This window comes from Balaenoptera physalus (assembly GCF_965194825.1).
Source record: "Balaenoptera physalus genome assembly, chromosome: 19".
NCBI classification, from domain to species: Eukaryota; Metazoa; Chordata; class Mammalia; order Artiodactyla; family Balaenopteridae; genus Balaenoptera; species Balaenoptera physalus.
Window position 1 is genome coordinate 48035936 of NC_138900.1, and position 22863 is coordinate 48058798.

Genomic DNA, 22863 nt, shown 5'->3' on the forward strand with positions numbered 1-22863 from the left:
CCTGATTCCAGATTGGATGTTCCTTCCACAGCACCATCCAGCCTCACTGGGAACCAGACAGAGAATCATCAGGGCAAGGCAAGAAGTTGGAGATGATGCCAGGATCTGAAGGAGGTGATGCCATAATACAAAGAAAGGAAATTCAGGCACGGCTGGCAGGCAGGGCACCAGGAAGATGGACAGTTGTGCTGGACCCCATCCATCTGGCCTGCCTCTCCCTGACACCCCACACTCAGCAGGTCAAAGCTGGGCTCCTCGTCCTTGCCCCAGAGCCAGCCCCTCTCCCTGACTTCTCCAGCTCCATGAAAGGTACCCAACATCTGCCTGGTCATCCAAGTGTGGCTGGCTCATCAAGTTCCCCACCACACCCCTGCCACCCCCGTTCCCTCCATGCTCCTCTTGTCACACCCTCCAGGCCTCCACAAATGACATTTGGGACACCTCCCCCAGCCCTCAACCCTGGAAGTTTAGAGGCTATGTCAAAACACTTATTGAACCATTCTGAGAGCACAGCCTTCTTGAATTTATAGTACAATCTCCTTTAAAGGGGCCAGCAGAAAAGAACCCAGAAAGGTGCCATTTCCAAATGGGGCCATTTGAGAAATGATAGCGATTGCTCCAGAAATACTTCTCCACCCCGCTGCTGTGCCGCCAGCTCACCCGGGATTCTCTGAAGCAATGGGATGCAGAGATCTGGGAGATGGAGCCGTCCTTTCAATAGAAAGGAAAGCTGCCCGAGGAATCCTTTCATTGTGGTTTCTGCGAGACTCTGCCTTTCATCTAGGTGAGTGGTGAGTCCGAAGGAAGAGAAGTGGCTCTATTGAAGTGACGCCTCTGAAATGGATGCTGGGTATTAACGGAGCAAATGCCTCTTGGAAAGGAGGTGAAAGCTCAGCCAGAGAGAGTACTTTGCATTTGGGTGGGCGAGGGCGGAACATGCTGGAGCCCACAGAAGGAGAGGTCTGGAGAGGAAAGGGCTTGGTGCAACTGGCCCTCGGGTGCTGCTCCAGAGCCCCTCGGCCCACCCTAGGGGTCACTGCCAACATTCCTACACACGGCAGCATCTCCCTGCATCTCTCTGCCTGAGGGCTTTTGCTGGCTGCAGGAGCATGCTTGGCCCGCATAAAAAATAAGCCAGAGTGCAGGGGAGTTACCAATGAGACCCTCAAGCAATGAGGGGTAAGAGCTGGTGGATAAATGCCTCAGTTCCCTTGCCCCTCGGTGAGACAATCCTAGGTGTGTTCCACACACTCTCCAGAGGGTCCCCAGTGAGAATGGACCCAATTATTAGCGTTGCTCTCTTCCCTGTCTGGCCTCCCCACTCCCTCACAGTGCATTTTGGGATCGCATCACAGATAAACCTCATGTACCCATCTCTGTCTTAGGATCTGCTTTTAGGAAGAACCAAGCTAAGACAATGGGGAAACCAGCCCAGTAGTAAGAAAGCCCCCAGCAGCCTGAGGTGTCCAAATGGGCTTCCTTCTGGCAGGTATCAGTATCAAAGGACAGCCAATTCCAGGGCTGTGGGGAGAAAGGTAATGAGCCTCTATGAGAAGGAATTAAATAGACTCCAGAGAAGGTGCCTTGCCAATGTAACCCTGTCAATAAAGTTTGGGTGCCCCAAAGGTTCCCAAGAGACATACACACTCAAGAACCCTGTATTGGTAAGCTAGGGCCACCTCTGGAGGCTAGAAATCTGAAAGCAAAGTATTGGTAGAGTCGAATTCTTCTGAGACCTCTCTCTTTCGCTTGAAGATGGCCATCTTCTCCCCAAGTCTTCATATGGTCTTTCCTCTGTGTGTGTCTGTGGCCTAATCTCCTCTTCTGATAAAGACACCTGTCCTATTGGATTAGGGCCCACCCATATGTTTTACCTTAATCCCCTCTTTAAAGGCCTTATCTATTGGGCTGGCCAAAAGATTCTTTCGGTTTTTTCCATAAGATGCCTCTAGTGGCACTTAATTGTCTTTAACTTCATTCAAAACAATTTTGTTAGATTGTATGTGACAGCTGTCATATCAGCGTGCATTTTTAAAAAGACTTATCAAAATTGTTTAAATTTGTGTAGCCATTTTTTAAAAATTTTTTTTTTAATTTTATTTATTTATTTTTGGCTGCGTTGGGTCTTTGTTGCTACACACGGGCTTTCTCTAGTTGCGGCGCATGGGCTTCTCACTGCGGTGGCTTCTCTTGTTGCAGAGCACAGGCTCTAGGCGCACAGGCTTCAGTAGTTGTGGCACATGGGCTCAGTAGTTGTGGCTTACAGGCTCTAGAGCTCAGGCTCAGCAGTTGTGGCGCATGGGCTAAGTTGATCCGTGGCATGTGGGATCTTCCTGGACCAGGGCTTGAAACCGTGTCTCCTGCGTTGGCAGGCGGATTCTTAATCACTGCGTCACCAGGGAAGCCCCCTGTGTAGCCATTTTAATATTGAAGATGGAAGAAAAAAAGCAACTTTTTTGGCATATTATGCTTTATTATTTCAAGAAAGGTAAAAACACAACCGAAACACAAAAAAAAGATTTGTGCAGTGTATGGAGAAGGTGCTGTGACTGATCGAACGTGTCAAAAGTGGTTTGTGAAGTTTCGTGCTGGAGATTTCTCGCTGGGCGACGCTCCACAGTCGGGTAGACTAGTTGAAGTTGATAGCGATCAAATCGAGACATTCATTGAGAACAATCAATGTTATACCACGCAGAAGATAGGCAACATACTCAAAATATCCAAATCAATAGCTGAAAATCATTTGCACCAGCTTGGTTATGTTAATCGCTTTGATGTTTGGGTTCCACATAAGTTAAGCAAAAATAACCTTCTTGACTGTATTTCCACATGTGATTCTCTACTTACACGTAATGAAAACGTTCCGTTTTTAAAACAAATTGTGACGGGTGATGAAAAGTGGATACTGTACGGTAATGTGGAATAGAAGAGATCGCCGGGCAAGCGAAATGATCCACCACCAACCACACCAAAGGCCGGTCTTCATCCAAAGAAGTTGATGTTGTGTATATGGTGGGATTGGAAGGGAGTCCTCTATTATGAGCTCCTTCTGGAAAACCAAACGATTAATTCCAACAAGTACTGCTCCCAATTAGACCATCTGAAAGCAGCACTCGACGAAAAGCGTCCAGAATTAGTCAACAGAGAACGCATAATCTTCCATCAGGATAAGGCAAGACTGAATGTTTCTTTTATGACCAGGCAAAAACGGTTACAGCTTGGCTGGGAAGTTCTGATTCATCTGTCATATTCACCAGACATTGCACCTTCGGATTTCCATTTATTTTAGTCTTTACAAAATTCTCTTAATGGAAAAAATTTCAATTTCCTGGAAGACTGTAAAAGGCACCTGGAACAGTTCTTTGCTCAAAAAGATTAAAAGTTTTAGAAAGATGGAATTATGAAGTTGCCTGAAAAATGGCAGAAGGTAATGGAACAAAAGGGTGAATACGTTGTTCAATAAAGTTCTTGGTGAAAATGAAAAATGTGTCTTTTATTTTTACTTAAAAACCGAAGGCACTTTTTGGCCAACCCATACAAACACTGTCACATTCTGACGTACTAGGGTTAGGACTTCGACTCATGGACTGTGTACGAGAGGGGACACAATTCAGCTCATAACAGACCCAAGAGCGGCCCGCTTCCCAGCTGAACAAAGAAGGACTCTGAATCCACCACCTGTGAGGTTCCTGGATGTGACAGCTCTTGGTTAGAGCGCAAAGCGACAAAGCATAATGAGGCCTGAAATGAGCCCGTCAGAAATGAGGAGGTGGCAGGAAGGGAGGCCGTGAAGTCTAAGCCACGGCAACTATTTGACCCACCAGTGGGTTGGGTCTTATTTCTAAGGAAATGAGCTCATTATGGTTAAATCTTTTTCCAGCTCCTGGTTGGTTCGTGAAGTGGTTTTGAATGTTGATGGTCACTTCATGAATCACTGGCAAACACGAGAGCCGAATACCTGGCACTTGGATTGCTCTCTCTCCTGAGGAGCATTCCTGTCATGGCGTGGGGTGTCCCCCCTCCCAGCAACCAGGCGTGCAGATGAGAAGAGTCCTTGTTCATGTGCCGAAGCCTCCTGCTTCAGTCATTCCGCCCCAGCCATTTGTCAGGCACTGACTCACCCCAAATATTTAATGATCATTAATGAGTTAATTCTGCAAGGTTCACTTTGAAACCCTCACGACATTGGGCATGAAGGGATCAGGCATCAAGTCCTGCAACACCGTTTCCAGGGGGGAGTAAAATGGTGTCTCTCAGAGCGTGTCATGGTGTCCAAAGGAGAATCTGCTTCAGCCCAGACTGCAAACGAGACACGGCCACTGCCTCAGGCAAAGTGAGAATACCTATCTCTCAGGCAGACCACAGTCCTCAAAGAAACAGAAACTGAGGGATCACACTGGAGACAGATACAAGAGAGCCACCATGTTGCATCTGGCTATTAGAGAGGATACTGGAGAGACACAAAAGATGCAGCCTCCAAACCTAAAATCTTCTTGAACGCTTGAGACATAAAGACCAGCTGCTCAGAAGCAGAGGCAGACGGATGTTCCTACCAGACACCTGCCCACTTCACTCCCTCACTTCGTTCTCCTCACCTCACCTGCCTGGCCACCCCTCAGAAGAGCTTCCGCAGGCACCTCTGCTGCCCTTTCCTGACAGACTGTCCTCCACAGCACTTATCACCACCCACCACCTTCTAGATCCGTCTACTGACTTATCTTCTGTCTCCCCCACCAGTAAGTAAGCTCCACAAGGCAGGGATCTCGGTCTGTTCTGTTCTCTGCTGCAGTCCCACAACCTAAAAGAGTGCTCGGGATACAGAGTAGGTGCTTAATAAATATTTGCGGGAAAAGTGAGTGTGACAAGAACCGCATTGAGTGTAAGGAAGAGAATCTGCAGAACGTGAAAGAAGAGGAATGTTGTCTGAGTGATCGCTTCTCTCTCTACCCCCGCTGCATATTTATGGTCTTTTGAATCCTTGGTGAGGAGGAAGGGGTGCTTTGTACCCAAGTTGGTATCCAGTTCTCATGCCCCTGTGGACTCAGGCACCCTCAACATATCATGTCAAAGCCTTTGCTAAGTCGGAGGAGAAGATCTCCCTCAGATGCTGTGACAGAACCATGTTTGGGTAGATCCCACATGACTTCTGTAGCCCAGACCCTCCTGGGTCCCTCTTCTTTACAAGGCTTATTTGTGTTTGGCTGTGCTATGGGAGAATCTCTACATGCCATTCAAAATCCAATAATGGTTTTACTGAAAAAACCCATCCAGACTATCTACTTCCTCTTCACTGGAAAAGGAACTCCGAAGGCTCACAGAGGGAAAGTAGTTAACCCATGTTCACACAGATCGCAGTAGAATCAGGACAGAAACCAAAGCCTTCTAATCCCCATGGTAGAGTGTATGCTTCCACCCTAAGCTATCCGCCTACCTTCCAGAGTTGAATTTAACTGTGAGGAAGGAAATAACTGAGCATCCCAACTCAGCTTGTATGTAGACTAGAAGAAACCAGGTGGGTTAGATCACAGATTTCTGGGGCCTCTGGTTTGCCTTAAAGCACCATATATTTGACATAGAAGGTGCCCTGGAGGACATCTCACCCAAGTGCCCTATTGTAAGATGGGCAAATAGAGGAGTTCAGAAAGTCACACAGGAAGGGAGTTAAAAGAGGTAGGGCCAGACCTCTAGCCCCTGACCTCAGTTTAGGCCATTTCTAATCTCATCTTACCAACTTCAACAGCAACTACAGATGTGGGAAGAAAAAACCTTAAGTGTCATTTTGCCCAAATGCCCATTTTCCAGATGAGGAGACTGAGGTCGAAAGGACCAGGTGAGTGTCAAAGTCTGGCGCCTAGGTCTAGACTTCCTTTCCCCACTGCCATCCTCACTGGGGGAATAAGCAGGGCCTCCAGACCATACTTCCAGGGCTGCTGAGGACACTACCTAATGTCCATGGGCCTCGGAGTCTGGAAGATGTGGATTCCAGTCCCCGCTCTGCTCCATGCCAGCTGGGTGACCTCAAGTGAGTCACTTCACCACCTGGGCCCACAGTTTCCTCGAGTTCTTAAGTGTCTTCGAAATGTCAAAATATGACCAGCTCTGTGAATTGCCAAGCACAGAATAGGCACTCTGTGTCCGTGTCCTTTTCTCCTATGCCTTTTGCTCTCCACCTTTTATCCCATCGGGTAGTGAGATCTTCATTCCTTTAACGTAACTATTTCTGTTCGTGTTAAAATGGGAACAAAGAAGTGTCTGTAAGTCAGGGGGCATTCGAACCGGGCCTTGAAGGATGAGTGGGAATTTTCTAGGTGGACAAGCGGGGGAGAGAATTCCAGGATGATAGAATCACTTATACTAAAAGCATATCGATCCGAGAAAAGGAAACCCTCACAGGAGCCTGAAGGGGAGGAAACCTGGGGTGGGGTGACTTGGCTGAGATGAGAAAAAGAAAGGTCCCTGTGGAATAGCCTTGGGAGGCCTGGAACGCCACACCCAAGAGACCTCATGGAAGGGATGGGGAAGGATGTGATGTGTTTCAGGGGAGAAATGATGAATTTCTTTGAAAGGTCACTCACTCGGGGCAGCAGCTAGAAAGATGAAGGGTTGGAAAGAGAGAAGGAGGTGAAGCAACCACTGAAGAGAGTTTTGGCGAAAGCCCAGCTGGTATACAAAGAGTCCAGGGCTTAGAAGGCCAGGGTGGAGGATGAATGGCTGAGGCAGATAGATGGGGCCTCCCGCAGGCTGCCTGTCCCCTCTGCACGCCCCCTCACTGTGACCTCAGAGGGGATGTCTCAAGCAGAGGGCTGTGCCCCACTCCCCAAGCCAGCAGGAGATGCCCCACAAGTGCCCTCCTTCCCTCATCACCCTCTCCCCTCACGCTTCCTGGTACCTGGCAGCCAGTCTTCCCTAGCTTTATTTTTTTTTCTTTTCCTGTAACGTATCTAGCATTTCTTCTTTGTTATTTCAAAGTACCATCCAACAGAGCTCAGACTGGCATCCCTCATCCTCCCACCAGCCTCCGGAGCTCCTCCGTCGTCCCTCCAGAAACCACGGCACAAGCACTCTTTACACACAGCCTCCTCATCAACGGAGCCCTTATCTCCATCTGGTTTTCAGCTTAAAATAAGTTTCTAAAAACCCTCATCTACAAACAGCCCCCCTCTTTGCAATAATATCCAGGTTGTATTTTCAGCCATTGTCTCTTTAGACCAGGGACTGCATTTGATTAAATCACGTGGTACGTGTATTGCTGACCCCTCCCAGCCTGCATCAGCCTTTGATGGGAACTATCTTATCTGTAATCAGTTTACTGGGTTATGGACCCAAATTTCCTCTGCAAAACATCAGGCTGGGAGGCTTCGCTCACCCCTCCTCCTAGGAATGCAGCTAGGCTTTGATAAACCTGAGATTCCACTTCCTAGAACTTCAGAGTCCAACAGAGCCTTGGTTCCAATCCAACACTCACCATCCCAGGGCAAAGCTAATTTTAAGTTTTATTTCAACACACTGTAAGATGACCACGGTGTTCAGCAAGACGGAAGAGATGATTTCAACAAACAATGACTGTAAACCTACAATGTTCCAGCTGTTTAAGATGAGCATAGATTGACTTCCTGTGGCTCACATCTGGGTGGGGGCTGGGAGGAAGATTGAACAATAAATTGTTTACCATTTGATGTGATAAGTGAAATATTATGAGTATGGGAAAGGTATTCAGCTGACTTGGTGATACCTGTTCTGTGTTTTTTGTTAAAAAACACAAAGGTGGGCATTTTTTTTAATTTTAAAAAATACAGTAAAAACCCAATGCTAGTGAAGTTATGGTAAGATTTATAAGAGAGCAATGAGAAAATACACTCAAAGAATCAGAATAGCGAGCATAACATTCCCCCCACCTCACCCCCATAATCACACTCCTAGGAATTTATCCTAAATTACAAGTCAAAAAAAAAAAAAAGATACTTAAGGATGTTCAATATATTGTTTTCTAATAGAAATGGTAATTGAGACACATCAGCTCAAGGATATAGTATGTAGTTATTTAAATTAATTATGGAGACTAGTCATTAGAACTCTGTTTGGGATCTAATTTCAAGCAAAAGAAAGAACACACAAAGTTACCTTCAATAACTGCCTGTGGGGACTTCCCTGGTGGTTCAGTGGTTAAGACTCTGCACTTCCAATGCAGGGGGCATGGGTTCGATCCCTGGTCAGGGCACTAAGATTCCACATGCCGTGGGGTGTGGCCAAAAAGTGTGGAAAAAAAAAAAAACCTGCCTGTGGATTCTGCACTCAATGTCCTCACCTTCTACTGGGTTTCGCTTTGAACACCGGTAGTCTGAAGGGTCCTTCTCTCCATGCTCCCGTTCAACTCTCAGAACAACCCTGTGACTCTGATATTGTGCTCCCATCTTATAGATAAGGTAATGAGGCTCAGAGAGGCTTAAATGACAGGCACGCAACATCTAAATCAAGGAGCTCTAACCTAGGTCTCCTAACTCCACATCCAGGGCTCTTTCCTGATTTCCATCATCTAGCCAGGTCTGAGGACCAGGAAGAACCACTAATGCTATGGGTGGGCAGTGAGATATTGGGACCATCTGTCTGCTGCTGGAAAAGGCCATGAAGAAGGCCACAACTCCTCACAAGAACACCTGGATGTGTCTTTGTCCCAAGACATCTGAGCCGGCCAGTGGGGATGGAGAGGGTGCCTTTTCCAGCCAAACCACAGCTGCTAAAGATGAGCTTGCTGATAGGAAAAGCATGTAACCAACATGCATCAATTTATGCAACTATATGTCAGGGCTAGGCAATGGGAGGCAGGGACAGAGGGACAGAAATAACCATCTTTGCTGCCCCGTTGCTGAGTAACCACCAAAAGCAGGCATTTAAGAGTGTGTTCATCCATTCATCCGTTGATGGACACTTAGATTGTTTCTACATCTTGGCTATTGTAAATAATGCTGTAATGAACACTTAGGAGCACAGATATATCTTTGAGATCCTGATTTCCATTCTTTGGGACAAATACCCAGAAGTAGACTTGCTGGATCATATGTAGTTCTCTTTTTAATTTTTTGAAGAACCTCCATACTATTTTTCCTAGCAGCTGCACCATTTTACATTCCCAACCACAAGGGTTCCAATTTCTAAATGCATACAAAGGAATATTATTTGGCCTTGAAAAACAAGGAAATCCTGCCATGTGAGACAAAATGAACACAACTTGAGGTTGTGCTAAGTGAAATAAGCCAGCCACAGAAAGACAAATACTGTATAATTCCACTTATACGAGGCATCTAAAATAGTCAAACTCAGAGAAGCAGAGAGCAGAATGGTGGTTTCCAGAGGCTGGGGGAGAGGGAAATGGGGAGTTGCCATTCAACAGGTATAAGGCTTCAGTTAAGCAAGACAAATAACTTCTAGAGCTCTGCCACACGACATCGTGCCCATAGTTAACAATACCATATTGTACACTTCAAACTTTAAGAGAGTAGATCTCATGTTGTGTTCTTATCATACACACAAAAAACCAGAGTATGTACATCCGAGTTAGGTAGACACCTAGACACCTGGGCTTACCTCTGTTTTCCCCTTCACTTGCTGTGGTGACCTTGGGCAAGTCCATCAATCGCTCTGTGTCTCTGTCTCCTCATCTGTAAAATAAGGAGAATAATAGTACTTACCTCACAGAATTATCATGAAGTTCAATGTTTTTCTGATATTAATAAGCTTAGAACAGTTCCTAGAATATACTAGGACAGACATCATCTTAAGTGCTGTACATCCACTTCTCAACTTATCCTCAAGACTCCCTGTAAGGAAGAAACTGTGATTTCCATTTTACAGGTGAGGAGACTGAGGCTGTGGGAGCTTAAGGTTATTTGCAGCAGCACATGCATGAGGGACCAGTGAATGGCATCGACGGTAGGCCCTGCCAAAATATGGAGAAGGAAGAGATCCTGCTGGTTATGTATCCCTGGAAGGCTTCCTGAAGGAGATGGCATGGCATCTGAGCTTTAAAGAACATGGAAGATGTGAACCAATGTTTTGAGTTGCTGATGGTGGGGACAAAGCACAGTGTTGAGAGGATGGATGGAAGTTCAAGAATAAAGAGACCAGTAGAATAGGCCTATTCTGTCCTGGGCCTCGAATGCCTGGCCAAGGTGTCTGAAGATGCTTCCTTGGCAGTGGTGAGTCAGAAAGGCCGTGGGGCAGGAGTGGAAACAGTGTGTAAGGACGATCATCCATTCACCTGGTCAACATGGGTCCATCAGGAACCCACTTCAAGTGCCAGTTTATACCCCTGACCTCTCTCTCCACCATTCCCTCCTCTGAACAGGCTCTGAGTGAGGCTGAAGGCAGAAACCAATGAGACACAGTCCCAGCAGTCAAGGATGCCCTGCTCTAGCCCAGCACTTCTTAGACTTTTAATGTGCATCTGAATCCACCCCCCACGGAGTTTATTACAAACAGATTCTGATTCAGTAAGTCTGGGGTGGGGCCTGAGAATCTGAATTTCTAACAAGCTCCCAGGTGATGCTGATCACTGGACCATGCTTGGAGTAATAAGAGTCTAATGTGTTTGTTCCCTTTCTAGTTTCATAGTTGTAATCCCAACAAGTAGCACAATGCCTGGTCCAAAGCGGGTGCTTCATACAACATGTGTTAAATTGAAAAATCTTAATCACTTTTACTCCTGTTACCACTGAGTTTGATTAAGGAGACCACCCCGCTCCCAACACACGCACACACACACACATACACACGTCAGTGGCCATTTCGTCGTCTTTGGCACATCATCCCACAACCTAACTAGTAGAATTCAACATCCCTTTTCCAATCTATCACACTGTCTTTATGAATGACTTTAAACCCTTGGGCTCTTTTTTTTTTTGGTACACAAATGATGCATGTTTATTGAAAAAAACAGAGGAAAAATGAGCAAAAAGAAGAAGAAACTGCGACCTGATACACACCCTTTCTGACTCTGTATGTGTTACAGGATGGAACATTCATTCCATTGGGATTTTAATTATCTTCAACTATGAAGGATAATTTCCCATGTCAAAAATATCATTTTAATGGTTACATAACATTTCATTATTTTAAATTTTCATAGAGCACACGTTTCACTGATGTAAAATATAGTGACCTTAAAAAATAGGAAACAAGGTCCATACTGAATGACCAAATGAAGAATGCACAGACAAAATGTTACAATGCCTATGATTTGCTTTAAAATCATCCAGTGAGTGGGGAAGCAGGAGACAACAGAGCCAGATCAGGATGAGCCATATGTAGGTCACTGTTAGACTGGCCTGCATTCCACAACCCTCTCACTTTTGCATGTGTTGGTGACTTTCCATAATAAAAGTTTTAAAATAAAAGCAAGGTCCAAATGAGGTCTAGGAACATGTACATGCTGTTATATTTAAAAAGCATAAAAAACAAGAACCTACTGTATAGCACAGGGAACTCTGCTCAACGTTATGTGGCAGCCTGGATGGGAGGGGAGTCTGGGGGAGAATGGATACGTGCATATGTATGGCCGAGTCACCATGCTGTGCACGTGAAACTATCACAGCATTCTTAATCGGCTATACTCCAATATAAAATAAAAGTTTTTTTAAAAAGTACGTAACTTCCATGAGTTTTTTTAGTCACTAAGATTTAAAACTCAAATTTATCTAGATTATTTGTATTAATTTTTTTTAATACATCTTTATTGGAGTATAATTGCTTCACAATACCGTGTTAGTTTCTGTTGCACAACAAAGCGAATCACCCATATGCGTACACATGTCCCCACATCCCCTCCCTCTTGAGCCTCCCTCCCATCCTCCCTATCCCACCCCTCTAGGTCATCGCAAAGCACCAAGCTGATCTCCCTGTGCTATGCTGCTGCTTCCCACCAGCCAACTATTTTACATTCAGTAGTGTATATACGTCGATGCTACTCTCACTTTGCCCCAGCTTCGCCCTCCCACCCCATGTCATCAAGTCCATTCTCTATGTCTACCTCTTTATTCCTGCCCTGCGACTAGGTTCATCAGTACCATTTTGGTTTTTTTTTAGATTCCATATATATGCGTTAGCATACGGTATTTGTTTTTCTCTTTCTGACTTACTTCACTCTGTATGACAGACTCTAGGTCCATCCATCTCACTACAAATAACTCAATTTCATTTCTTTTTATGGCTGAGTAATATTCCATTGTATATATGTGCCACATCTTCCTTATCCATTCATCTGTCGATGGACATTTAGGTTGCTTCCATGTCTTGACTATTGTAAATAGTGCTGCAGTGAACACTGCGGTGCATGTCTCTTTTTGAATTATGGTTTTCTCAGGGTATATGCCCAGTAGTGGGATTGCAGGGTCATATGGTAGTTCTATTTTTAGTTTTTTAAGGAAACTCCATACTGTTTTTCCATAGTGATTGTATCAATTTACATTCCCACCAACAGTGTAGGAGGGTTCCCTTTTCACCACACCCTTTCCAGCATTTATTGTTTCTAGCTCTTTTGATAATGGCCATTCTGACCAGCATGAGGTGATACCTCTTTGTAGTTTTGATTTGCATTTCTCTAATAATTAGTGATGTGGAGCATCTTTTCATGTGCCTCTTGGCCATCTGTATGTCTTCCTTGGTAGGTTAACTGACTGTTTGTTTTTTTGATATTGAGCTCCATGAGCTGTTTGTATATTTTGGAGATTAATCCTTAGTCTGTTGTTTCATTTGCAAATATTTTCTCCCATTCTGAGGGTTGTCTTTTTGTCTTGTTTATGGTTTCTTTTGCTATGCAATAGCTTTTAAGTCCCATTTGTTTATTTTAGTTTTTATTTCTGTTACTCTAGGAGGTGGGTCAAAAAAGATCTTGCTGTGGTTTATGTCAAAGAGTGTTTTTCCTATGTTTTCCTCTAAAAGTTTTAGAGTGTCTGGTCTTACATTTAAGTCTTTAATCCATTTGGAGTTTATTTTTGTGTATGGTGTTAGGTAGTGTTCTAATTTCACTCTTTTACATGTAGCTGTCCAGTTTTCAAAGCACCACTTATTGAAAAGGCTGTCTTTTCTCCATTGTATGTTCTTGCCTCCTTTGTCGTAAATTAGGTGCCCATATGTGTGTAGGTTTATCTCTGGTCATTCTATCCTGTACCATTGATCTATATATCTGTTTTTGTGCCAGTACCATACTGTCTTGATTACTGTAGCTTTGTGGTAGAGTTTGAAGTCAGGGAGCCTGATTCCTCCACCTCCATTTTTCTTTCTCAAGATCGCTTTGGCTATTCGGGTCTTTTGTGTTTCCATACGAATTGTAAGATTTTTTGTTCTAATTCTGTGAAGAATGCCATTGGTACTTTGATAGGGATTGCACTGAATCTGTAGATTGCCTTGGGCAGTATAGTCATTTTCACAGTATTGATTCTTCCAATCGAAGAACGTGGTATATTTCTCCATCTGTTTACGTCATCTTTGATTTCTTTCACCAGTGTTTTATAGTTTTCTGAGTACAAGTCTTTCGCCTCCTTAGGGAGGTTTATTCTGAAGTATTTTCTTCTTTTTGTTGCAATGTTAAATGGGAGTGTTTCCTTAATTTCTCTTTCTGATTTTTTGTTGTTGGTGTATAGGAATGCCAGAGATTTCTGTGCATTAATTTTGTATCCTGCAACCTTACCAAATTCATTGATTAGTTCTAGTAGTCTTCTGGTGGCATCTTTAGGATTTTCTATGTATAGTATCATGTCATTGGCAGATAGTGACAGTTTTACTTCTTCTTTTCCAATTTGTATTCCTTTTATTTCTTTTTCTTCTCTGATTGCCATGGCTAGGACTTCCAAAACTATGTTGAATAAGAGTGGCAAGAGTGGACATCCTTGTCTTGTTCCTGATACTAGTGGAAATGCTTTCAGTTTTTCACCATTGAGTATGATGCTTGCTGTGGGTTTGTCATATATGGCCTTTATTATGTTGAGGGAGGTTCCCTCTATGCCAATTTTCTGGAGAGTTTTTATCATAAATAGGTGTTGAATTTTGTCAAAAGCTTTTTCTACATCTATTGCAGTGATCATATGGTTTTTATTCCTTAGTTAATGTGGTGTATCACATTGACTGATTTGCGTATACTGAAGAATCCTTGCATCCCTGGGATAAATCCCACTTGATCACGGTGTATGATCCTTTTAATGTGCTGTTGGATTCTGTTTGCTAGTATTTTGTTCAGGATTTTTGCATCTATGTTTATCAGTGATATTGGTCTATAATTTTCTTTCTTTGTGATATCTTTTTCTGGTTTCGGTATCAGGGTGATGGTGGCTTCGCAGAATGAATTTGGGAGTGTTTCTCCCTCTGCAATTTTTTGGAAGAGTCTGAGAAGGAACGGTGTCAGCTCTTCTCTAAATGTTTAAGAAAATTCACCTGTGAAGCCATCTGGTCCTGGATTTTTGTTTGCTGGAAGATTTTTAATTATGGTTTCAATTTCATTACTTGTGATAGGTCTGTTTATATTTTCTAATTCTTCCTGGTTCAGTCTTGGAAAATTGTACCTTTCCAAGAATTTGTCCATTTCTTCGTGGTTGTCCATTTTATTGGCATAGAGTTGTTTTTAATAGTCTCTTATAATCCTTTGTATTTCTGCAGTGTCAGTTGTGATTTCTCCTTTTTTATTTCCAATTTTATTGATTTTCATCCTCTCCCTTTTTTTCTTGATGAGTCTGGCTAAGGGTTTATCAATTTTGTTTATCTTCTCAAAGAACCAGCTTTTAGTTTTATTGATCTTTGCTATTGTTTTCTTCATTTCTATTTCATTTATTTCTACTCTGATCTTTATGATTTCTTTCCTTCTGCTGACTTTGGGTTTTCTTTGTTCTTCTTTCTCTAGTTGTTTTAAGTGTAGGGTTAGACTGTTTATTTGAGATTTTTCTTGTTTCTTGAGGTGAGACTGAATTGCCATGAACTTTCTTATGATCAAAAGAAAACTCCAGCTTTATTTTGATTTCCATTTGCATGGAATATCTTTTCCCATCCCTTCACTTTCAGTCTGTATGTGTCCCTAGGTCTGAAGTGGGTCTCTTGTAGACAGCATATATATGGGTCTTGTATTTGTATCCATTCAGCCAGTCTGTGTCTTTTGGTTGGGGCATTTAATCCCTTTACATTCAAGGTTATTATCAATATGTATGTTCCTATTACCATTTTCTTAATTGTTTTGGGTTTGTTTTTGTGGGTCTTCTTCTTCTCTTGTGTCTCCTGCTCAGAGAAGTTTCTTTAACATTTGTTGTAAAACTGGTTTGGTGGTGCTGAATTCTCTTAGCTTTTCCTTGTCTGAAAAGCTTTTGACTTCTCTATTGAATCTGAATGAGATCCTTGCTGGGTAGAGTAATCTTGCTTGTAGGTTTTTCTCTTTCATCACTTTAAGTATATCCTGCCACTCCCTTCTGGCCTACAGAGTTTCCACTGAAAAATCAGCTGATAACCTTATGAGGATTCCTTTGTATGTTATTTTTTGTTTTTCCCTTGCTGCTTTTAATGTTTTTTCTTTGAATTTAATTTCTGTTAGTTTGCTTAATATGTGTCTTGGTGTGTATTTCCTAGGGTTTATCCTGTATGGGACTCTCTGTGCTTCCTGGACTTGGGTGACTATTTCCTTTCCCATGTTAGGGAAGTTTTCCCCTATAATCTCTTCAAATATTTTCTCAGACTCTTTCTTTTTCTCTTCTTCTTCTGGGACCCCTATATTTCAAATGTTGGTGCATATAATGTTGTCCCAGAGGTCTCTGAGATTGGTCTTCAATTCTTTTCATTCTTTTTTCTTTATTCTGCTCTTCAGCAGTTATTTCCACCATTTTGTCTTCCAGCTCACTTATTCGTTCTTCTGCCTCAGTTATTCTGTTATTGATTCCTTCTAGTATATTTTTCATTTCAGTTATTGTGTTGTTCATCTCTGTTTGTTCTTTAGTTCTTCTAGATCTTTGTTAAAGATTTTTTGTATTTTCTCAATCCGTGCTTCCACTCTATTTCCAAGATTCTGGATCATCTTTAGTATCATTACTCTGAATTCTTTTTCAGGTAAATTGCCTATTTCCTCTTCATTTATTTGATCCTGTAGGCTTTTTACCTTGCTCCTTTATCTGTGACATATTTTTTTGCCTTCTCTTTTTTTTTTTTAATGATTGGGATTGTGTTCCTGTTTTACTGGTTGTTTGGCCTGAGGCTTCCAACACTGGAGTTTGTAGGCTATTGGGTAGAGCTGGGTCTTGGTGCTGAGATGAGGAACTCTGTGAGACCTCACTCCGATGAAGAGTCCCTGGGGTCTGAGGTTCTCTGTTAGTCCAGTGGTTCGGACTTGGAGCTTCCACTGCAGGAGCTTCCGCCCGACCCTGGGCTTGCGAATCAAGACCCCACAAGCTGCATGGGGCAAAAGAAAAAAAAAAGAGAGAGAACAATAACAAAGTAAAAAATGAAATTAGACTAGGAAACTAACAGATATGTTAGAAAGAAGGTAAAAATAAAAACATAGATGAATCAACAACTGGAAGATACATCAGTACCACAATATCAAAAAAGAGGAGGAGGAAAAAGAAAAAGAAAAAGAAAAAAAAAAAAAAAAGGGCGGGGCGGGGGGGGCCTTGGCTGTGGAGGGCGGGGCCTAAGCAAGGGTGAGGTTTGGGCAGTGGGCGGGGCCAATGCTCAGGACCACAGGGCTGGAAAAGGCCCTGGGGGCTGTGAGGGGTGGGGCTTAGGCTCAAGGAACAGAAGGGGCCCAGGTGTGCCCTCCACCCCTGGTCTCACAGGGCAGGGGACCTCACCTGGGAGCCCAGCAGGCTTCCTGGGCTCGAGTTAGCGGGGTAAACGCCCTCCTCTCCTCTCCTGCTCTTCCCGGGGTCTGGGAGGGCCCCTCTCACCTGCCTCTCGTGATCTCCTGGGCCTCCCTCCTATGCCCCCAGGACCAATGTGCGTGGGGGGTGGGGGTGGGGGACCCTTGGAGGGTAGGGCACCAGCCTGGGAGCTCAGCGGACTCCCCGTGTCCACGTGGGCAGGGTAATCGCCCTCCGCTCCTCTCCCGGTCCTCCCAGAGGCCCCCTCCCGCCTGCTTCTCCTGATCTCCCCGGCCTCCCTCCTATGCCCCCAAGGACCCATGCAGCCTGGATGGGGCTTTGGAGGGCAGGGGATCAGCCTGGGAGCTCAGCAGGCTCCCCAGCCCCAGTGGGCCAGGCGATCGCCCTCCGCTCCTCTCCCACTCTTCCCGGAGAGTCCCTCCCACCTGCCTCTCCTGATCTCCCTGGCCTCAGGGGTGCCAGTCTTCTCTGGCCTCCACTTCTCCTCCCCCCTCCATCCCCCTACGTCCTACCGGTTCACTCTGGGGTTCCTCCCCTCTCCTTGGGGGTTAGAGTTCCCCACCAGCAGCTGGCAGGCGCCCTAGTTGTGGGGAGACGCTAACTCCGCATCTTCCCACATCGCCATCTTGACTCCTCCCCCTTTTTTCCATCTTCTGTATTAATTTTAAATTATTTTCTCTTCAAAATTTCTTAGGAGGGCTTCCCTGGTGGCGCAGTGGTTGAGAATCTGCCTGCCAATGCAGGGGACACGGGTTCGAGCCCTGGTCTGGGAAGATCCCACATGCTGCGGAGCAACTAGGCCCGTGAGCCACAGCTACTGAGCCTGCGCGTCTGGAGCCTGTGCTCCGCAACAAGAGAGGCCACGATAGTGAGAGGCCCGCGCACCGCGATGAAGAGTGGCCCCCGCTTGCCACAACTGGAGAAAGCCTGCGCACAGAAACGAAGACCCAACACAGCCATAAATAAATAAATAAATAAACAAATGTGGGGTTTAAAAAAAAAAAATTCTTAGGAGCTAATTACTGTCTTTGTTACAAAAAAAAAAAGAGGTCTAGGAAGAGGATTCTGAGACAGGGATAGAGATGCAAAGTGTTGGAAGTTAGTTTTTCACCCTCCAAGAAAGAACAATGTTTCATTTAGGACCATTTAGCCTGTCTCTTCAAAATTCCAAGATCCTGGAGCTATTGAATTGCACTAGAATAATCCGCCTTTATTATTTCTGGTCCTGTCGGATGGATTTGCATTTTAAGTGCATGCTTGATGTAATGTCTAAATTGGAACTAATTGAGACGTGCAGGAATGTGGAAGCGTGCTCTGGCCTCTATGGGGACAACACGGGGTTTGCCCATTTAGAGCCCTGCAGACAGATGCGGGTTCTGGGAAGCAGGGGGCACAGCCTGCCCTATCTTTAGCTTGTGTGAACCTTAGCCAGGTCAGTTCACCTCTCCGAGCCTCAGTTTCCTAATCTGTAAGAGGAAAGGATTTGAACCACCTTTAATTTACAACCTCTCTCTGCTCAAAAGTAATGAGGTTCCACTATGGGAACACCTTCACCACTCTGCTGTGCAATATGCAAATCAGCTAAATTTGGTAACTGGACAAAGTTGATGAGAACAATTTAATAAACTTTGATAACATTGCACAAAGTAATTGTTCAATTTTTTCAAAGGGAAACTCCAGGGGGGTGGGGAGCAGGGGAGCCTTAGCAATTACCTGTTTATTAATCACCTCATCCAGTAAAAGCCAAATAAGAATGAAGACTCTGTATGTGGGGGGGAGGGGGTGTTTGTTTTAATTCTGCTTAACTGTACTTTCATCTGAACATTTTTAAGCCGTGTTTTTGTCTTCCTCATCTGGATGTTGACTGAGTCCTGTTATCAGGATTGTAATTAACACCAGGTAGAGAAGGGGAAGCAGGATGACACGCTATTACTTCTGTTTGATTTAAAGTCAACGCTGGAGACTTTTCTTCGAGGAGCTGTTGAAAGTGTCTTATCTCATGCATTCCAAGGATGGCTGTTTCATGTAAATGTCATTTCTGCTGTCCAAAATGTTACAACACACGCCAGCACAATAGAACTACTGTCTTGTTCTAAGAGACACTAGGGAGCTAGCAAGCTTTTGATCAAAGGCACGATTCGAACATCAAAGTAACACCTCTTCTGTTAAATTCAGGAATCAAAAGACTCAGAATAAAGGGATGGAGACTCTGGCTTTAGTGATAGCCTAGCCTTCTATGCTGGAAAATGCCTAAATTTCCAAGGTTTAATCCATTTGCAGACAACTGGCCGGGAAGGGGCACTTGGCGGTACGAGTACATTTACTGCATCCTGTAGTCTACGTGCTTGTATTCAGTCTGTATATGTTCACCTGCTCCTGTGTAGGCTTCTCTCCTGGGACTAGAAAACTGGAGCTGCCATGACCCTCCCCACACAGAGGCAGTGGCTAAAAGCCTTTGGAGCAGCATGGAGCTCGGCTCAAAACCACGCTGTACCACTTGCCAGCTGTGTGGCCTTATGTAACTTACCTTGACTTCCAGACCACCATGTCTATATACAGATGGTCCCCAGCTTAGATGGTTCCACTTAAGGTTTTTCAACTTTACAACAATGCAAAAGCAACATGCAATCAGTGGAAACCGTACTTGGAATTTTGAATTTTGCTCTTTTCTCGGGCTAGATATATGTGGTACGATACTCTCTCAAGATGCTGGGCAGCAGCAGCGAGCTTAAAACCCCCCCTCAGCCACGCGATCACAAGGGTAAATAACCCACACACGTATAACCATTCTGTACCCAGGCAGCCATTCTGTTTTTCACTTTAAGTACCACATTCAATAAATTACATGAGCTATTCAAAACTTTATTATAAAATAGGCTTTGTGTTAGATGATTTTGCCCAACTGTAGGCTTATATAAATGTTCTGAGTACATTTAAGGTAGGCTAGGCTAGGCTATGATGTTTGTAGGTTAGGTGTATTCAATGCCTTTTCAACTTACAATATTTTCAACTTACGATGGGTTTATCACGATGTAACTCCATAAATGTATATATAAACATGCACACATATTTATGTATATAACTAATATGAATGTCAAAAACATTATTTTGCAAGAAAGAAACTATAGTCTTAGAACAATGATCATTTCGACGGGGGACATGGGGCATGGGAGAACTTGCTGTGGGATGGGAATGCTCTATCTTAATCAGGGTGGTGGTAACATGAGTGTATACATGTGAAAAAGTCACCAAAATATACTCTGTGAAATGTATGCCTCAATTTAAAAAGTTACATCAAAATACCATCATATCTGATGCACAGAATTGTTGTGAAGATAAAATGAAGATAGTCCATGGAAAGTACCTATCCTGTTGGCTGGACTGAGTAAGTACAGTGAAGAATGGTTATGATGATTGTTTACGTTGTACTCATTCATCATTAGTGGTATCCTTTTAGTGGAGTCACATCTGACCCAGAAATTGGGGTCTAAAGTTCAGCACATAAGTCTCTTCTGTTAAAATCGTCCCCTGAGAAACCCTTAAATTGTCCACAAACTACAGTTTACCTCATTTGGTACATACAGCCCTGCCCAGTAAAAGATGCTTCTATGTATAATGGATTCAGTAATGGGCAGCAGGTAATAAAGACGGCTGGATGTAAGAAGCACACCTCTGTAGACAGTGAGATCACAACCAGGGGCTCAACCTGGAAGAGGCTCACGGGTACCGAGATCAAGGGCAGACTAGCTTCATGGTCATGTCCCACTCCTGTCTGGAAATGGGCTCATTGAGAATGGCAGGTATAACCACCAGACCAGGCAAACTGCTAATCGCTCGCTCTCTCTCTCCCTCTCTCTCTCTCTCTCTCTCTCTTCCCCTCTCTGCCTCTCTGCCTCTCTCCCTCTCCCTCCCTCCCTCCCTCCCTCCCTCTCCCTCCCTCTGTCTCTATCTCTATCTGGATCTTTCTATTTTTCTTTCTCTCTCTCATTGAATTTGCATTAGTTAACGAAGCATAAGATACAACTTTACTGTACTGTATTTCCAGGCCTCCATCCCCAGTGCTGAAACACTGAAAGCTTTGTCTGGTCTGACTCAGGGGACTCTTCCCAGTTCCCAGAAGGAAAGAGATAAGAGGTTAACATTATACCAAACTGCATATTATTTTGCTTGAAAATAGAATAGCCGTTGCAGTACTGTTGGGTAAATCCACCATACTTCATATTTTGGGTTGTCTTTCTCAGTGAATCATTTTGCAAGCTTTACACAATCTCGGGTACCCTTGCACAATAGATGCCTAGATCTGGGAGACCATGTGGACAATTGCATCTCGGATCCAGTGCTCACTGTGGACAGACCCAGGAAGCAGCTGCCCACTGCCATGCCCTCGAGCACTGCCCTACACCGTGGAGCCCACAGGGAACCACAGAGGAGGTGTGTTATTACCAGAGGAATCTGGCTTCGGAGTGCAGACCAGCCAGGGCTGCCCTGTGAATAGAAACCAAGGAGGGAGCAGGGCCCGTTGCTGGAGGAGCTTAGACTCTGTAATACTGGTGGGCTCCAGCCCCTCTTTGCGTGGTGACTGACATCCCATTAGCCCGCTTGAAGAGCCTCTATGGAGGCCTGGACAGGTGTTAAATTACCTTTCGTCACCCCACGGTGTGTGAGATGTGCTGCAGAAGCACATGTCACATCTCCTGAAGCAGGAGGCTCTGCCAGGGATTTTCTCTGAGCACAGGGATCTGGAGACTATTTCACTTTTGACTTAGAAACGACCGGGATCAAGCACCCAGCTTTCTAAATGTGACAGGATGATAAAAATATTCTCTGACAGCGTCTCCGTGTGAGATAGAAGACTCCGAGCTGAGCTCCAAAGCTACAAGAGTGAATGTCATCCCTTCTCTTATCCAATGGCCACTTATCATGCACAAGAACCTGCCCAGGCTGGCAAAGGGGCCATGGGAGAGCAATAATGACGAGAAAAAGAATCTAATGTCTGTCTATAGAGTATCAGTCTCATTTTTATTATTTATTCATGTGTTTACCTCCCCTCACCCCACCCCTATCAAGCACACACTCTGAGCAACTTGAGGGCAGGAGACCATGTCTTTTTATCATTGTAACTCTGCAGCCAGAAAAGCATCTTTAATAAAACAGTTTCTTGCTTAAAAAAAAAAAAGAATCTGAAATAAATCACACCTACTCTCTAGGTGTTTAAGGCTTAGGTGAAAAGAAGGAACATGTGAACATGAAAAAGTAAAGTTCAAGGACATCCAATTATTTTTCACAAACCTACACTACGTGTCCGTCATGGGCCAGGCACTGCGCCCCCTTTGGAGAATCAGAATGAGTCTGACATAGTGACTCCTGCAGCGAGCCACAGCCCAACAGCGGAGCTGGGCAATTAAACAAATCATTATGCAGAGTGACAGGGAGTAAGAGAGGTGTATCAAGAGCCTGTCCAAGCACAGAGAAGTGAGTTAATAATTTACACCGGGCTGTGTCCGAAAAACATTTGAATTTTGGCGTGCTGAGTAAGTAGGACTTAGCCAAGGAGGCAAAGTGAGGAAGGGCATTCCAGGCACAGAGAACAGCATGAACAATGGCAGGGTGGCTGGACAGACACGAAGTGCCATGGCGGGAAGGCTGGAAAAGGTCATGAAGGGTCTTGTGCCCAGGTTTAGAGTTGAACTTGGCCCAGGCGGGAGGAGGAATGGGGAGATGAGAGGGCAGCCCGGCATCAGTGTCAGGTGTGGCTGGGAGGGTAAGAGGCAGGAGGCGGGGAAGCCCGGGTGAGCGCAGTGCGGCTGGAGGGGATGAACAGGGCTCACGGGCAGCTTCCCGGTGGCATGCGGAGCAGAAGAATTCTCATTCCCATTCCATGATGGAATCAGCGCTGATTACCTACAGAAGATCTCTCAGCACTCACTCCCCGGGAACCTCAAGAAAAGTGTTAAACCCTTTCCCTGCGTCCCAGAAGCTTTCTGCTTCCCTTCCTCCCAAAGTCACAAACTGAAGACAAAAG

General features: G+C 44.6%; 1 protein-coding gene, 2 long non-coding RNA genes and 1 pseudogene across 4 annotated transcripts in view; 3 read left to right on the top strand and 1 right to left on the bottom strand.

The window, feature by feature from the left end:
- The window catches only part of LOC309649470 (ferritin light chain pseudogene), a 37062-nt pseudogene extending 20087 nt beyond the window's left edge, over window positions 1-16975 (top strand). The window contains exon 1 of the transcript in view: window positions 1-16975. This exon is cut by the window's left edge and continues 20087 nt beyond it. The product of the transcript in view is annotated as a ferritin light chain pseudogene (transcript).
- LOC309649495 overlaps window positions 1-22020 on the top strand; it is a 151833-nt gene extending 129813 nt beyond the window's left edge. The window contains exon 3 of the long non-coding RNA XR_014257152.1: window positions 17536-22020. This is a non-coding gene — a long non-coding RNA (uncharacterized lncRNA). The remainder of the gene's footprint in view (window positions 1-17535) is intronic.
- LOC309649477 (uncharacterized protein) overlaps window positions 1-22863 on the bottom strand; it is a 664470-nt gene that overhangs the window by 484510 nt on the left and 157097 nt on the right. The window contains exon 4 of the mRNA XM_082439534.1: window positions 9583-9656. The gene's annotated coding sequence lies outside the window, so the exon portion shown is untranslated. The remainder of the gene's footprint in view (window positions 1-9582; window positions 9657-22863) is intronic.
- The window catches only part of LOC309649497, a 431245-nt gene that overhangs the window by 367270 nt on the left and 41112 nt on the right, over window positions 1-22863 (top strand). The window lies entirely within an intron of this gene.